The following is a 17,807-nucleotide window of genomic DNA, read 5'->3' as shown; positions in this document are numbered from 1 at the left end:
AAACAAGTAGTTTTTGGTGTGGTGGTTTTGGCAGCCATCGCTTGCTTTTGGATTTACCATATTCTTTACAGCAAACTGACTCAAATGGTAGTGAAGACTGTGGATTATGTAGGAAACTTGACAATGACTGTGTTACAATTACCTTTCCAAAATGAATTAATTCTCTGGAAAATCCTGGCACAAGTATATGTACTATTCATGGCTGTGTTGCAGACTCTAACCCAAGTGAGGAAATTTTTTAGATTTATAGTTCCCCTTAAGGCAGAGAAGTTTATGGCCATTGACAACAACTTAGACAAAAATGATTAAGGCAGTTTTTGAACAACTCATTAAGGAAAAGGGTTTATATCTAGTTATGGGCAAGGACAATGGGCAATCAGAGAATGCACCTCAGGAAACTGAAGGTAGCAATGAAAATGAGAACCAGGCTGCTAGTGTCCCTGAGAAAATATGTTCATTGAAGGAAGTGACCAAGCTAACAACTAATGCTGGTGTTATTCACTCAAAGGACCATAGACAATTCACTCCTCATGAACTTGAGTTTGTTAAATGTCGTTTTCCAAAATTGGTGGACAATCCTTTTAAAACCCACAAGGAGCTAAAGAGAGCATTTCGAATCTTTGATCCAGACTTCGAAGATATTGAATTTCTCTTAACAGAACTTTTCAGCTCCCATGAAAAAAGGGAATTTGTGGAGACAACTAGATCTGAAAGTAATTTGACCAGCTGGCCCACTGTAGATCAAAGATTGGATATGGATTTTGCCAATCCAATCTGAATGTCATACCTTAAACAGTGCAGAGAGGATTTGCTTGAAGCCATTAAGCAATGCTGTTCAAAACCTGGTGAATGGTCCAAATTTGATAAGATCAGGCAGGAAAAGGGGGAGCATCCTGCCACATTCATAGACTGTCTGTCAGAGATGGCAGAGGCAATCTTAGGTTTAGAAGCAGATAATGAAGAGACAGCTGGCCATGTACGTAGACAGTTTCTGAGGGGATGCACACCAAGTTTGAGGACATTCTTTAAGAACTATTTCCCTAGATATGATTCATTTTCCCTAATTGAATTGAGAGAGGCTGCAGGTTACCTATTTGAAAATAGTTCAGATCAGAACAAGGAAGTTAAAGACCTTAAGGAAAAGTTAGAGGACTGAAAAGGATTTGAAACAGAAGGAAATTAAAAATTTAAACATGGTCAGAACATACACAAAATCTATTTCCCAAAAATCTAGTTACCAGACAATATCAGTGCAAAAAGAAACTAGGGAGTGTTTTTTGTTTTTTTTTGCTACCGTAAAGGGCACTTGATTAGAGACTGTTTCTTAAAGAAGAAACAGGAGAGTACTAACAGAGAAAAACATAATGCAGGAACTAGGTACAAGAAATCCACTTGCTGTTCACACTGCAAGTTAAAGTCCTCACAACAAGCACCTGATTTGAGGGAAATGCAAAAGGTAATAGAAACTGGAGCAAAACCAAAGTATTCAGATATGATTAGAAGGGAATTATGAAGCCAGGCACTTGGAGATAGAAGAAGAAATTTTGAGCTAGAGGCTGCAGTTAAAAATAATATTAAAGGGGGCATCTGGGTGGCTCGGTGGATTGAGAGTCAGGCCTAGAGATGGGAGGTCCTGGGTTCAAATCTGTCCTCAGACACTTCCCAGATGTGTGACCCTGGGCAAGTCACTTGACCCCCATTGCCTAGCCCTTACTCTTCTGCCTTGGAGGCAATACACAGTATTGAAGGTAAGGGTTTTTAATAAAAAAATAATAGTAAAAAGTTGGGAAATAGTGCAAAATTGGTGCAAGAAAGTTATTCTGTGAATGATAGCCATTGCAATAAAGCAAGAGAAAGGCAGAGCCAGATTAAAGAAAATGAGGCAGAAATTAAAGAAATAATATCTCAAATTGCAAATGAGATGAAAGAATTTGATAAGACCTATATAGTAACCACACAGGAAAAGTCTGTAAAGGAAATCAAATCATTCCTTGAGAACTTTTTCCAGTGTAGAGTGGAGAATGGGATTAAATTATGTGAAAGGGAAAGAAAGAATAAGTCATAGGAACTCAAGAAAAAGTTAGTAACTAATACAGAGACACATAATTTTAATTCCCTAATGGTTACTGGTGATAAAGATGGCAAGGCTCTAGAAACATTCACAGAAGAAGTCCCACCTAATGCAGTTAATTCTGTCAATAACTTCATGGCAGAGGTACCTTTGGTAAGTATATCTAGTTTGAATCCAGAAGCTAGTACCTTCCATCCAGCAATGTGTGTTATAGATAAAAAAAACTGATAATGAAGCTGACATTGCTTTTGAACACAAAGATTATCATATTCGAAGTACTAGAGGTGACATATCAGTTAAATTTGAATCTGGGGATGGAATGGCAGACTTAGTAACAACCAAGAATTCAGTTAGTGCCAGCATTCTAAATGGCAGAGGGGTATCTGGCCAAAGCAAAGGTTCATGTTCCATTGAAGACTTCATTGGGAATGGATCAAATCAAAAGAAATTAACTGAGCTACATATGCAGCTGGCAGAGGGTACCAAAGACAGGAGTACTAATTCAGTGGCAATAAACTCCTTTGCTACATGCCAGAACCATATGTATGGATTAAGGTGGGGAAGAAGAACTATAAGGCTCTCTTAGATGCTGGTGCTTCAAAATCTGTCCTAAAGACATGTCCAGGGGATACCGACATAGGGGGTATGGTTTCTGTAGCTGGAGCAATGGGACAAATTCAACAGGTCCCTGAGCTCAAAAGCACTATGGTTAAACTGGGTCCTCTCACCGTAGATCATACCTTCTTGTTGATTCCATCATGCCATGACAATCTTTTAGGATGTGATTTTTTCTTGTGCAAGATACAGGCAACCCTGTGAAAAATGTGAAAATTCTGGGGTAATTTATTTTCATCTACCCAAGAACTTACTGAAGCACTATCCATTGTTGTACTTAGAACAACTTGAAGAAGAACCTGAAAAGATTCAAGTTGTGACTTCTATGTATGACATACCCACAGATATTCCACAGGGGGTGTTTGCAAAACATCAAAATGATGTGGGTCAGATTAAATTGATTACTACTGTTAGGATTGAGGTCAGGGAAGGAATACCACCTAAGATACCACAATACAAATTAAGTAGAGAAGCAAGAGAAGGGATAATACCCATTATAAATAGCTTGCTTGAGCAAGGTATATTGAGACCTACATAATCTGAATATAATAGCCCAATATTAGCTATCAAAAAGAATAAGCTAAATGAAGATGACACTTCTGCATAGAGATTTTTTATGGATTTGAGGGCTGTGACTAATTTCATTAGGAAGAGACATACTGTAACACCATCTCCAAATGATATCATAACTCAGATACCTGCAGAGGCTAGATGGTACACAGTGTTGGACCTGAGCAACACTTACTTTACTATACCGTTGCACCCTGATTCTCAAAATATTTTTGCTTTCCAATGGGATCAAACCCAGCTGTGCTATACTAGATTAGTGCAAGGATGTTGTGAGTCGGCTTCAATATTTTGTCAATTGTTGCAAAGATCTAGCTACTATAACTTTCAAACGTAGTAGATTGATACACTATGTGGATGATTTGTTGCTAGCATCTCCTGACCCTAAGACTTGTTTAGAAGATTCAAAGAAATTGTTAATAGAACTCTATAAGAGGGTTTCATAAAGTTTCTAAAAAGAAGATTCAATGGGTCCTACCAATAGTTAAATATTTAGGATTTGTCCTGCAGGGGGGCACCAGGAAAATCTTTAATAAAAGGAGGGCAGACATACAGAAGCTAGGCACCCCTAGAACTAAGAAAGAACTTAGTTAGACCTTTTATGGGGGTTGCTGGTTTCTTGAGGCAGTACATAGTGGGATATTCTCATATTTCCAAGTGCTTGACTGATTTGACAAAGAAAGACATTAAAGAACCATTGCAATTGAATAAGGAACATTTGCATGCTTTGTCACAGTTGAAGGGAGCTATTCTATCAATTCCAACTTTGGGAATACCTAATTATAAGAAGGAATTCCACTTGTATGTCCATGAAGCAAAAGGCATTGCTTGTGGAATGTTAGCACAGCATTTTGGGTTGAATCTAAGGGCTATAGCGTTTTATTGTTCTATCCTTGACACGGTTGCACAGGGCAGGGTGTATTGCCTCAGGAGCATAATAGCTACTGCTCTAATGGTCAAGAAGTCCTATGACATAGTACTGGGATGTAAATTGCATGTGTATTTTGCACACCAAATTGAAAACCTTTTAAGGTCACACAATATGCATTTATTCACTGATGTAAGAATATCCCAGTATGAAGTCATTTTGTTAGGCAATGATAATATCACAATTCATAGATGTGCACCATTGAACCCAGCAACTCTGATCCCTGATTTGCCAATGGATGGAGAAGTATTGCATGATTGGGATCAGATAGTGGAACTCATGCATAGGCCAAATGAATGCCTTAAAGATACACCTCTTATCGATCCAGAAATGGAGTTATACACTGATGGGTCCTCCTGTGTTCATGTTGGGAGAAAATTCACATCGGCAGTGGTTGTTGACAATAACAAAACACTTTGGCATGATGCATCATTGCCAAGTCATGTCAGTGCCCAGGGAGCCGAGCTCAAGGCCCTAGAATTAGCTAGAGGGAAAAAAAGAGCTAATATTTTTCCTGGATTCACAATACACTTTCTCCACTGTATATTGGTCATCATATATATGGTAAAACAGAGGGTATAAAACTTCAGCTGTGAAACCAATTGCATATGGCAATCTGATAGATCGTATCATAAGTGCTGTAGACTTTCCTAGGGAGGTGGCCATAATCCATTGTAAGGCACATACTCATGGAAAGGACAGAATATCCCTGTGGAATGACAGAGAAGACGTAACATCAAAATATGCTGCTAGGTTCGGTCCCCACCGTGTGCTGAATTTCTCTCTGGTCGAAAGGTATAATCTCACTGAAGCCTATGACAGAGAAGAGATACAGTCATGGAAAGAGCAAGTAGACGCTAAACTGATCAAAGGTGTCTGGATTGCTTGAGGGGGTAAACCTATTCTCCGTAAAGTTATATAAAATCTATATACTGTAATTCATGCAAATGGACATTACAGAGTACAAGGGATTCTGGATACCATAAAGAGATATTGGACAGCACCAGGAATAACTACAAATGTCATTAGAACTTGTCAGGCATGTGAGACATGCAGGAGATATAATCAAGGACATTTTAAGAGTGTTGCATTGGGAGGCAGACCACTCAGCTATATGCCTTTCCAGTGTATTCAGAATGATTAAATCAACATGCCTAAGGACAAAGGATACAAATATGCATTGGTTATAGTGGATAGACTGACTAGATGGGTTGAAGCATGTCTGCCCAAGAAAAGTGACACTGCCACAGTAGTGAAATTTCTATTGAAGGAGATTATACCTAGACATGGCATTCCCAATACCATCGACTCCGACAAGGGGTCCCACTTCACTTCCCAGGTTCTACAAGAAATCTATAAGAACTTGGGGATTAAGTGTAATTACCATTCAATCTATAGGCCCCAGAGTTCCGGGCAGGTCGAAAGGATGAACAAAGAGCTAAAAACACAAATAGGTAAACTCTGTTCAGAAACACATTTAAAATGAACAGATGTTTTGCCTCATGCTTTGTTCAACATTAGAACCAGGCCTAGGACTGACCTGCATTATATCACCTTTTGAAATGCTGTATGGTAAGGCTCTTTGGCATGGTAGGACAGTAAAGTTACCTTACTTGTCTTTGTTAAGAGGGGGATGCATTCTTCATGAATACTTAGAACAGATACAATGTAGGATTGAAGATCTAAGGAAACTGGGTTTGCTTGTGCTGAGAATACCACCAGATTTTTCATTGCACATGATAAAACCAGGTGATAAGGTATATGTCAAGAATTTTAATAGAGAATCTCCTACAGAACCAAGATGGATCAGACCAACAATGGTTGTGATGACAAACTGGTCTATAAATGTTGATCAAAGAGATCCATGGTTCCATGCTTTACATGTGAAATTACATCACACCCATAATATTGAATAGTACTGGGAAAATAAGTGATAAGCCAATTCAGTCCCTACCGAAAACACAGGAAAGCACATGAGAGCCATCAAAACACAGAAAATTAGCCCTGCACAAGTTGAATTGATTAAGGAATAGAAATGCACCACTAAAGCTGAAGCATATAGTACAGTCTCTGAAGATATATAGCCATTAACCCCGAATACAAAAAGAAAACCTTGCATTTGAAAGAATAGCAGTCACAATGATCTGCCTGAAATAGTAACAAATCAAAAAGAACTATCTCCTAGTAATACATACAATAACCATTCAAAAACTACATTCAGTAACCATAAGATAGACCTCCTTGATGAAGAAAAAAAGACAACTTGAAAACTATACGCTTAGGCATAACGCGTACACTCATGCAAGAAGAAAAACACAAGTTGACCTAACTTGCAAGCACGAAGAGAAACAAATACATAATGCTTACCCCCATGCATGAAGAAAAATTGATACATTCTGACACTCATGAAGATTTCAACTCACTTCCATGCAAAAGTAACTTTTCACTCTTACTTGCACACATACATAAACAACCCTAACTTACACACATGTTTGTGGTTTTTTGGGGGGTTGTTCCTGGGGCAAACCCCAGTTTGCCTGCTGGTCCCTACTCCCTACCTCCATTATCACCAAACAGGTTCAGGTCCCAGTAACTGCCCTCTCTAGTCACAGTAAGAGAACAGCAGTCATTGTAAGAAGAAACAAGGTTCCCCACAGTTTACCTTCTCTATTTCAAGCAGTAATAGTTTTCAGTCAGTTTACTCTTCTATTTCAGACTGTAGATTTGAAGAGTGGTCAGAATTAATAGAGTACCTATTAAATACAATGATCAAGAACTAATATGCCTGTGAATATGGTACATGAGCACATAGATTGCAATATTAATACATTAGTAATTGTTTCAAGATTAAAATACTCATGTGGACATATCAAGGTAAAGTAATTCTCAATCTCAATAAATATCTGTTGCAACTTACACCCTGAGTCCATCCCATTTCTGAAGTGAGGCAGCTGATTTCATAGGAAGTCTGTAGCTTTTTGTAGGAATTGAATAACTTATTGTCATGGGTCTTCTGCAATTCTTTTTAGCCACTGCATTGATCAGAAGTCCCAAGTTTTTTAAAGTTGTTTCCCTTCAGAACACTGTATTTATTGTATAAATTACCTTCTTGTTCTACTCACTTCATTCTGCATCAGTTAAGACAAATCTTCTGAAGTTTCTGTTCGTGAAATGGAACTGTTCCTATGAGTGACTTGGCTCAAATGAAATAATATCTTTAAAGACCTTAGTAAATGGTGACCATTAATGTTCTATTAATTCTGTAGACAAGCAGAAAGCATAATTTTGGACCTGGAAGGAAAAGAGAGAGAAAGAAAAAATTGGCATGATAGGGATGGTAAAAGCAGATATGATGCAGAAGTAGCTCAGAAAGCTGGTACAGTAGATGGAATGTGATAATATGAATATTATTGGGAATTGATATCAGGTCCTATCCTGGAATACAAAATGTCCAAATCATAAAAAAAAAATCAACCTCAATGGGGAACTGACTAGTACATGTCGTAGAAAAAAGTTGAATTAATGGGGCATGGTTGATTTAAAAAAGGGGAAATTGGATACAAACTATTAATGCCATATTGGCTTGCATAAAGGGGACTTGGGGATGATTGAGAGGATCACAAATATATTATCGGTGGGAAAGGTAATAGAGCAGTTCAAAAAACATAAAGCAAACTTTATTTTAACCCTTACCTATCAGATGTAGGATCAATACTCTGCAATGGAAGTTAAGTGAGTGGCCCAGGGTCATATAGCTGGGAATTATTTAAGGTCAGATTTGATCCCAGAACCTCTGATCTCTAGGCCTGGCTCTCAATCCACTGAGCTACACAATTACCTCAACCACTAATGCAGTCTTAAGAGAAGCATGTCCAGTTCCAAGAATAAGGAGATAGCTGCCCTTCTGTACTATCAGATGGCACTTAGATTATTGTATTTGGTTATGAATGACACAATTTACAAGTGGCAACAGTGAACTGGGGAGTGTTCAGCCAGAATGATGAGGGGTCTGGAGTCTCCAAAAATCAATTGAGGGAACTACATATTTGAAAAAGGAATAGAAAGCTTTGGGGAGAGGCCTGATAGTAATTTTCTGGACTCTTAGGTGGAAGAGGAATTAGAAGTGTTCTGTGTGGCCTCAGAGGGCTGAACTAGAATCATAGAGGCAAATGGTGACGGAAAGCAAAACCCTTGTTTGTGAGGAGAAATTCTTCATGAAGTCATTATTAAGTTCTGTCCAACTCTTCCCAACTCCATTTCTTAGCAGAGATCCTGGAGGGGTTTGCCATTTCCTTGTCCAACTCATTTTACAGATGAGGAAACTGAGGCAAACAGGGTGAACTGACTTTCTCAGGGTCACACAGCTAGTTAGATCAAATTAGATAGCTGGGGCAAAGAAAAGAGATCAGTCCCTATTACTCACGTGTCCAAAATGGAGAAACAGTCTCAGAGGCCCCCACCTTCAGCTTTCTTCAGAGCAAGCTTCCTCAGAGCCCAGGAACCACACCGCTCAAAAACTCCACCCCCTTCAGTCTCCAGACCCTCCTATCTTTAAGGACACCATCCAAGTTGCCTCCCCTCAGTCCTCACATCTACCAATCACTCTTCATCAATTTCCCTGTCAATGGAGGCTCTTGCTTAACCCAGGACCGCCCAGAGGTTTCTGGCTTTTGCACATGTCTGTTGAAGGTCATATTTTCAAATGATTAAATCTATACTCCTTTGCTACAGCCCTTTCTAAATCCTGTTAACTTGAGTATGGTAGAGATTGGAATAATTAAATTTTGATCTAGGCTGCAGCCCTTACTCAATCCTATTAGGACTGAATAGGGTGGAGATTTATTCCAAGTATCTCCATTGTATCAATTCTAAATCAATCAAGACTCAAAGAAATTCCTGTTCTATGCTTAAGCATAGGTCAAAGTCCTTTCCATTGTTCAGCAAAGGGTTTCTGTCCTAAAGTAATCTTAAGAAGGGAAGAGAAGGAACCTCCCATGCCAATGGAGTTCCCATTCCAATAGACTATCAGTAAGAAATTTTCCAAGTATGAAATATCCCAATGGTGAAATTTTCAACAATTATAAGTCTAAGGAAATTTGAGGTTTACAGCATGGAGAAATGAGATAATGCTAATTACAAGATTTTCCAGATACTCAGCACTTTAAAGTCTACTAAGCAATATAGCATCTCATTGTATTCCAAAGCACAAGCATTATCTTCATTTGAATGCTAAGGAAACTGAGGCTGATATGTAGTATTGGATGAACACCAAGCCTCCTCCCTTCCCCACCTCCTACATCACTGATCTTCTTCTTATCAGTCCACAGGTACATTCATTCATTCATCTAACTGACCTGGGCCACACCAGCCATTCACCTCTATCCCACAATATTTTTCACGCACTTGCTCAGCACAAAGTGTCTCTAGGCTCTGGACTAGAGATACAGAAAAATGACTCAGTCCCTGCCCCCCTCCAGGAGTGTGTCCCAAACAAGAGGAGGCAAATTTGACTGAGACAGACAGTATGGTTCAGAATCACTAAATTTCCCTTTCAGGAAAAGAAAATTTGTTCAGTTATTTCAGACGTGTCTGTCTTCATGACCCTATTTGGTGTTTTTTAACAAAAGTCATGAAGTGCTTTGTTATTCCCTTCTTCAGCTTATTTTACAGATGAGGAAACTGAAGCAAACAGGGTTGATTGAGTACTAGGGATACCAGGTGCAATAAAGGTTGTTGGTTATACACAAAGCATTAGTAATTATGGGAATAATAGTGATGTGAAGCCAGGACCATTATCGTTTTGATGATGTGATGTGGGATGGCCCACCCTAGGAATTACTTCATTAAGAAGGGCTTTTGTTACTTCCTGCCTTTTTCTGTTCTTCTGGGCAATGACTCTACCTATTCAATAAAGGCAACTACAAAAACTGAGGGCCCTATACCTTATACCTTTTGCAATATAGTAGATGGATGATTCTATTTGCCAAATTTTCCCAGGACCTTAATGGAATGGAAATCTCAAACTTCCTCACAAACTCCAAATTCTTTGTATTTTTATTTTTAACAATCTTTTTAAAACTTTTGAGTACCCCCTTCCTACCTGTTCCTGACCCATTGTGAAGGCAAGAAATGTGGTGTCTTTTGTACATATGAAATTACGTAAAACATATTTACACATTAGCCTCTTTGGAACAACAACAAAAAAGGCAAGAAAAACAGAAATTGAAAGAAGTATTGTTTGTACAAATTCAGACATCATCAGATCTTTCTCTGGAGGTAGAGGGTATTTTTCTTCATCATAAATCCTTTGAAAATGTCTTAGATCGATGCATTAATCAGGATAGTCAAGTCATCAGTCTGTTGTAAAGGATAGGATTAACTCTTCTCTTGTCTATTTTTTTTTATCTTTTAAAAATTTGCTTTATTGAACTTAAAGAAATAGCATCATATCGAAATTATTTCCATTCAAACCTGGTTTTATATTTTCCTACATAATATTTACAAACATAATTTGAAGACAGTTCTGGAGCAAAACATAACTTGAATGCTAAAGATTATAAATATATAGGATTTAAGTCTTATAGCTACTGAAATATTTTATGCAGTTACTTTTTAAAATTTTATTTAGCCAAATTAGAACATTATTCCTTCGTTCCAAGAATCATATTCTTTCCCTCCCTCCCCTTCCTCCATACCTTCCCATAGCTGACATGCAATTCCACTGTGTTTTACATGTGTTTTACATGTACTTAATCAGAACCTGTTTCCATGTTGTTGATGTTTGCACTAGGGTGATAATTTAGAGTCTACATCCCCAATCATTTCTCCCTTGACCCATGTAATGAAGCTGTTCTATTTCTTCTGTGTTTCTGCTCCCACAGTTTTTCCTCTGAATTTGGATAGTTTTCTTCTTTATAGATCCGTCTGAGTTGTTCAGGATCACTGCATTGGAACTAATGGAGAAGTCCATTACATTTGATTGTACCATAGTGTATAAGTCTCTGTGTACAATGTTCTCCTGGTTCAGCTGCTTTCACTCTGCATCAGTTCCTGGAGGTTATTCCAGTTCACATGGAATCCCTCCAGTTTATCATTCCTTTGAGCACAATAGAATTCCATCATCAAGATATACAACAATTTGTTCAGCCATTCCCCAATTGAAGGGCATCCCCTCATTTTAAATTTTTTGCCACCACAAAGAGTGCAGCTATGAATATTCTTGTACAAATCTTTTTTTCCTTATTATCTCTTTGGGGTATAAACCCAACAGTGCTATGGCTGGATTAAAAGGCCAACTATTCTTTAGTGCACTTTGGGCATAGTTCCAAATTGCCCTCCAGATCAATTCACAACTCCACAAGCACTGCATTATCATCCCAATTTTGCCACATCCCCTCCAACATTCATTACTTTCCTTTGCTGTCATGTTACCCAATCCGGTAGGTGTAAGGTGATACCTCAGAGTTGTTTTGACTTACATGTCTCTGATTATAAGAGATTTAGAACACTTTTTCATATGTTTATTTTTTTGAGTTTTTAAAACATTTTATTTGGTCATTTTCATACATTATTCATTGGAAACAGAGATCATTTTCTTTTTCTCCCCCCACCCCCTACCAACCCTCCCCTAGGTAGGTATCTCCTCTGGTTATCTCATGTGTCCTTGTTCCGAACCCATTTCCTTGTTGTTGGTATTTGCATTAGGGTGCTCATTTAGCTTCTCTCCTCTGACTTGTCCCCTCAGCCTCTGTAGTCAAGCAGTTGCTTTTCCTTGGTGTTTTTACTCCTTCAGTTTGTCCTCTGCTTGTGATTTTTTTTTCTACTTTGATAAATAACTTTCCTGGTAGTTCCATGGGTATAGCACTAAATAAGTAAATAAGTTTGGGTAGGATTGTTATTTTTATTATGCTAACTCATCCTACCCAAGAGTAGTTAATATTTTTCCAATTATTTAGATCTAGTTTTAATTCTGTGGAAATTGTTTTGTAGTTGTGTTCATATAGTTCTTGTGTTTGTTTGGGCAGATAGATTCCTACATATTTTATATTGTGTAGGGTGATTTTTAAATGAAATTTCTATTTCTAATTCTTGTCGTTGAGATGTGTTGTGAGACTTCCCAAACCCTCAAGAAGCCACAAGGTGGAAAGATAGAGGAAGGATAGAATTTTGGATACCGCGAGGGGCGTGGCAGAGACAAGTTAGAGATATGAGGTGGCAGAAATGAGTCAGAAACCAGGCCTTATTGATTATATTGGAGCCACAGCAATACTCCAATCAGTGGACTACTCAGAAGGCTTATTCCATCCAAAGATCCAGATTCAGTACAATACAGGTCGGAGACATGATAGAGAAAAGAAAGTGCCTGGCTGAAGGCCAGGTCCCAGGTGAGAGAGATAGAGAAGGAAAGGAATTAAAGATGGCCAAGCTCCAGCAAGGACAGGCATCAGTGAGAGCTGATATCCAAGAGAGCAAGAGGGCAGGGATTGCTGTGGCCCTTGCTTTTAATGTCTTTTATATGCAAATATACATAATACATAGGGATGATTATCATTGGTTAATGACAAGGTATAGGTGTGATTTATCTTAGCCAGGTGATCACAAAGAAACCTGTTTTCCCGCCTAAGCTGGGGGAAGCTGGGGTCAAGGGTCAGAGGCTTTCCTAGCCATGTGCAAGACTGAGAATGCTCTCTTCTAAGCCACTCTGTACATACTGTTTCCCTTGCCCATAGCTAGGGTTGGACTGCTACATGTTGGAAATATATAGAAATATGGCTTTATTTTGTATTCTGCAACATTGGTAAAGTTATTGATTAATTCCACTAGCCTTTTAGTTGATTCTCTAGGATAATTTAAGTAGACCATCATATCACCTGCAAAGAGGGATAGCTTGGTCTCCTCATTGTCTATGTTAATTCCTTAAATTTCTTTTTCTTCTCTAATTGCTACTGTTATTGTTTCTAGTACAATTTTAAATAATAGAGGTGATAATGAGCATCTTTGTTTCACTCCTGATCTTATTGGGAAGGCTTCTAATTTATCCCTATTGCAGATGCTGCTTACTAATGGTTTTAGATATATACTGTATATTATTTTTAGGAAAGGCCCTTCTATTCCTATACTTTCTAGTGTTTTTAGTAGGAATGAGTGTTATATTAGTCAAAGGTTTTTTTCTCCACTGTTGTGATAATCATGTGATTTTTGTTGGTTTGCCTGTTGATATGGCCAATTATGTGGAAGATTTTCCTAATATTAATCTGTTATAAATCCCACCTGATCATAATGAATAACCTTCATGAATACTTGCTGGAGTCTTTTTGCTAGTATTCTATTTAAGATTTTTGCATCTATGTTCATTATGGAGATTGGTCTGTAGTTTTCTTTCACTGTTTTTGGCATTCCTGGCTTTGGAATCAGTACAATATTTGTGTCATAAAAGGAATTTTGTAGAACTCCCTCTTTGTTTATTATGCCAAATAGTTTGTATACTATTGTGAATAGCTGTTCTTTGAATGTTTGATGTAAAATACTTGTGAATTGATCAGGCCCTGGGAATTTTTTCTTTTTCTTTTTTTTAATATATTTTATTTGATAATTTCTAAGCATTATTCATTAAAGACATAGATCATTTTCTTTTCCTCCCCCCACCCCCCATAGCCGACGCGTAAATCCACTGGGCATTACATGTTTTCTTGATTTGAACCCATTGCTTTGTTGATAATATTTGCATTAGAGTGTTCATTTAGAGTCTCTCCTCTGTCATGTCCCCTCAACCGCTATATTCAGGCAGTTGCTTTTCCTCGGTGTTTCTACTCCCATAGTTTATCCTTTGCTTATGAAGTGTTTTTTTTTCTCCTAGATCCCTGCAAATTGTTCAGGGACATTATACCGCCATTAATGGAGAAGTCCATTACGTTCGATTATACCACGGTGTATTAGTCTCTGTGTACAATGTTCTCCTGGTTCTGCTCCTCTTGCTCGGCATAACTTCCTGGAGGTTGTTCCAGTCTCCATGGAACTCCTCCACTTTATTATTCCTTTTAGCACAATAGTATTCCATCACCAACATATACCACAATTTGCTCAGCCATTCCCCAATTGATGGCCCTCGTTTTCCAGGTTTTGGCCACCACAAAGAGCGCAGCTATGAATATTTTTGTACAAGACTTTTTGTCCATTATCTCTTTGGGGTACAGACCCAGCAGTACTATGGCTGGATCAAAGGGTAGATATTCTTTTGTCGCCCTTTGGGCATAGTTCCAAATTGCCCTCCAGAATGGTTGGATCAGTTCACAACTCCACCAGCAATGAATTAATGTCCCTACTTTGCCACATCCCCTCCAGCATTCATTACTTTCCTTTGCTGTTATGTTAGCCAATCTGCTAGCTGTGAGGTGATACCTCAGAGTTGTTTTGATTTGCATCTCTCTGATTATAAGAGATTTAGAACACTTCTTCATGTGCTTGTTAATAGTTTTGATTTCTTTATCTGAGAACTGCCTATCCATGTCCCTTGCCCATGTATCAATTGAGGAATGGCTTGATTTTTTGTACAATTGATTTAGCTCTTTATAAATATGAGTAATTAAACCTTTGTCAGAGGTTTCTATGAAGATTTTTCCCCAATTTGTTGTTTCCCTTCTGATTTTAGTTACATTGGTTTCATTTGTACAAAAGCTTTTTAGTTTGATGTAGTCAAAATTATTTATTTTACATTTTGTGATTCTTTCTATGTCTTGCTTGGTTTTAAAGCCTTTCCCCTCCCAAAGGTCTGACATGTATACTATTCTGTGTTTACCCAATTTACTTATGGTTTCCTTCTTTATGTTTAAGTCCCTCACCCATTTTGAATTTATTTTGGTGTAGGGTGTGAGGTATTGATCTATTCCTAGTCTCTCCCACACTGTCTTCCAATTTTCCCAGCAGTTTTTATCGAAAAGTGGATTTTTGTCCCAAAAGCTGGGATCTTTGGGTTTATCATATACTGTCTTCCTGAGGTCGCTTTCCCCCAGTCTATTCCACTGATCTTCCTTTCTGTTTCTTAGCCAGTACCAAATTGTTTTGATGACTGCTGCTTTGTAATATAGTTTAAGGTCAGGGACTGCAAGGTCCCCATCATATGTGTTTTTTTTTTTTCATTATTTCCCTGGATATCCTTGATCTTTTGTTGTTCCAAATGAATTTTGTTATTTTTTTTTCTAAATCAGTGCAGAAGTATTTTGGTAGTTCAATGGGTATGGCACTAAATAGATAAATAAGTTTGGGTAGGATGGTCATTTTTATTATATTGGCTCGTCCTATCCATGAGCAGTTAATGTTTTTCCATTTGCTCAAGTCTAGTTTTAGTTGTGTGGCGAGTGTTTTGTAGTTGTGTTCATATAGTTCCTGTGTTTGTCTTGGGAGGTAGATTCCTAGGTATTTTATTTTGTCTAAGGTGATTTTGAATGGGATTTCTCTTTCTAGTTCTTGCTGCTGAGCTGTGTTGGAGATATATAGAAAAGCTGATGATTTATGTGGGTTTAGTTTGTATCCTGCAACTTTGCTAAAGTTGTTGATTATTTCAATTAGCTTTTTGGTTGAATCTCTAGGATTCTTTAAGTAGACCATCATGTCATCTGCAAAGAGTGATAACTTGGTCTGCTCCTTGCCTATTTTGATGCCTTCAATTCCTTTTTCTTCTCTAATTGCTACTGCTAGTGTTTCTAGTACAATGTCAAATAGTAGAGGTGATACTGGGCATCCTTGTTTCACTCCTGATCTTATTGGGAATGCATCTAGTTTATCCTCATTGCAGATGATATTAGCTGATGGGTTTAGATATATACTGTTTATTATTTTTAGGAATGACTCTTCTGTTCCTATGCTTTCTAGTGTTTTTAATAGGAATGGGTGTTGTATTTTATCAAATGCTTTTTCTGTGTCTATTGAGATAATCATGTGGATCTTGCTGGTTTGCTTGTTGATGTGGTCAATTATGTGGATGGTTTTCCTAATGTTGAACCAGCCCTGCATCTCTGATATAAATCCTACTTGATCATGGTGAATGATCCTTCTGATCACTTGCTGGAGTCTTTTTGCTAGTACCCTATTTAGGATTTTTGCTTCTATATTCATTAGGGAGATTGGTCTATAGTTTTCTTTCTCTGTTTTTGACCTGCCTGGTTTTGGAATCAGTATCATGTTTGTGTCGTAAAAGGAGTTTGGTAGAACTCCCTTTTTGCTTATTATGTCAAATAGTTTGTATAGTATTGGGATTAACTGTTCTCTGAATGTTTGATAGAATTCACTGGTGAATCCATCAGGCCCTGGGGATTTTTTCTTAGGAAGTTCTTTGATGGCTTGTTGGATTTCATTTTCTGATATGGGATTATTTAAGAATTCTATTTCCTCTCCTGTTAGTCTAGGCAGTTTGTATTTTGGTATATATTCATCCATATCTCCTAAATTGGTCTATTTATTGCCATATAATTGGGCAAAGTAATTTCTAATGATTGCCTTAATTTCCTCTTCATCGGAGGTGCTGTCCCCTTTTCATCTTTAATGCTGTGAATTTGCTTTTCTTCCTTCCTTTTTTTAATTAGATTGACCAGTACTTTGTCTATTTTGTTTGTTTTTTCAAAGTACCAGCTTCTTGTCTTATTTATTAAATCATAGTTCTAGCACTTTCGATTTTATTAATTTCTCCCTTAATTTTTAGGATTTCTAGTTTGGTTTTCTGCTGGGGGATTTAATTTTATTGCTTTCGAGTTTTTTCATTTGCATTTCCAATTGATTGATCTCTGCTCTCCCTAGTTTGTTAACATAAGCATTCAGAGATATGAATTTATCTCTGATTACCACTTTGGCTGCATCCCATAAGGTTTGAAAGGATGTCTCGCCATTGTCATTTTCCTCGATGAAATTATTAATTGTTTCTATGATTTCTTTTTTAACTTAACGGTTTTGGAGTATCATATTGTTTAATTTCCAATTGGTTTTAGATTTGGTTTTCCATGTACCATTACTAATCTTTTTTTATTGCCTTGTGATCTGAGAAGGCTGCATTCAGTATTTCTGCTTTTCTGTATTTGTGTGCTATGTTTCTGTGACCTAATGTATGGTTAATTTTTGTGAATGTGCCATGTGGTGCTGAGAAGAAGGTGTATTCCTTTTTATCCCTATTTATTTTTCTCCATATGTCTATTAATTCTAATTTTTCTATGATTTCATTCACTTCTTTTACCTCTTTCTTATTTATTTTTTGATTTAATTTATCTAAATTTGATAATGGTTGGTTTAAGTCTCCCACTAATATGGTTTTACTGTCTATTTCTTCCTTCAATTCTCCTAGTTTCTCCATTAGAAATTTGGGTGCTATATTATTTGGTGCATACATGTTGATTAATGATATTTCCTCATTGTCTAAAGTCCCTTTAACAAAACATAATTACCTTCCCTATCCCTTTTGATCAGGTCTATTTTTGCTTTGGCTTTATCAGATATCATGATTACCACTCCTGCCTTCTTTCTGTCAGTTGAGGCCCAGAAGGTCTTACTCCATCCTTTAATTCTGACCTTGTGGGTGTCAACCCGCCTCATGTGTGTTTCTTGAAGACAACATATGATAGGGTTTTGGATTCTAATCCATTC

General features: G+C 37.5%; 1 protein-coding gene across 1 annotated transcript in view; it reads left to right on the top strand.

The window, feature by feature from the left end:
- LOC130458748 (carcinoembryonic antigen-related cell adhesion molecule 5-like) overlaps positions 1-17,807 on the top strand; it is a 50,242-nt gene that overhangs the window by 3,881 nt on the left and 28,554 nt on the right. The gene's annotated exons all lie outside the window — the stretch shown is intronic.

The sequence above is a fragment of the Monodelphis domestica genome, chromosome 4, assembly GCF_027887165.1.
Source record: "Monodelphis domestica isolate mMonDom1 chromosome 4, mMonDom1.pri, whole genome shotgun sequence".
Classification (NCBI taxonomy): Eukaryota; Metazoa; Chordata; class Mammalia; order Didelphimorphia; family Didelphidae; genus Monodelphis; species Monodelphis domestica.
This window is presented reverse-complemented; position numbering and strand designations above follow the sequence as displayed.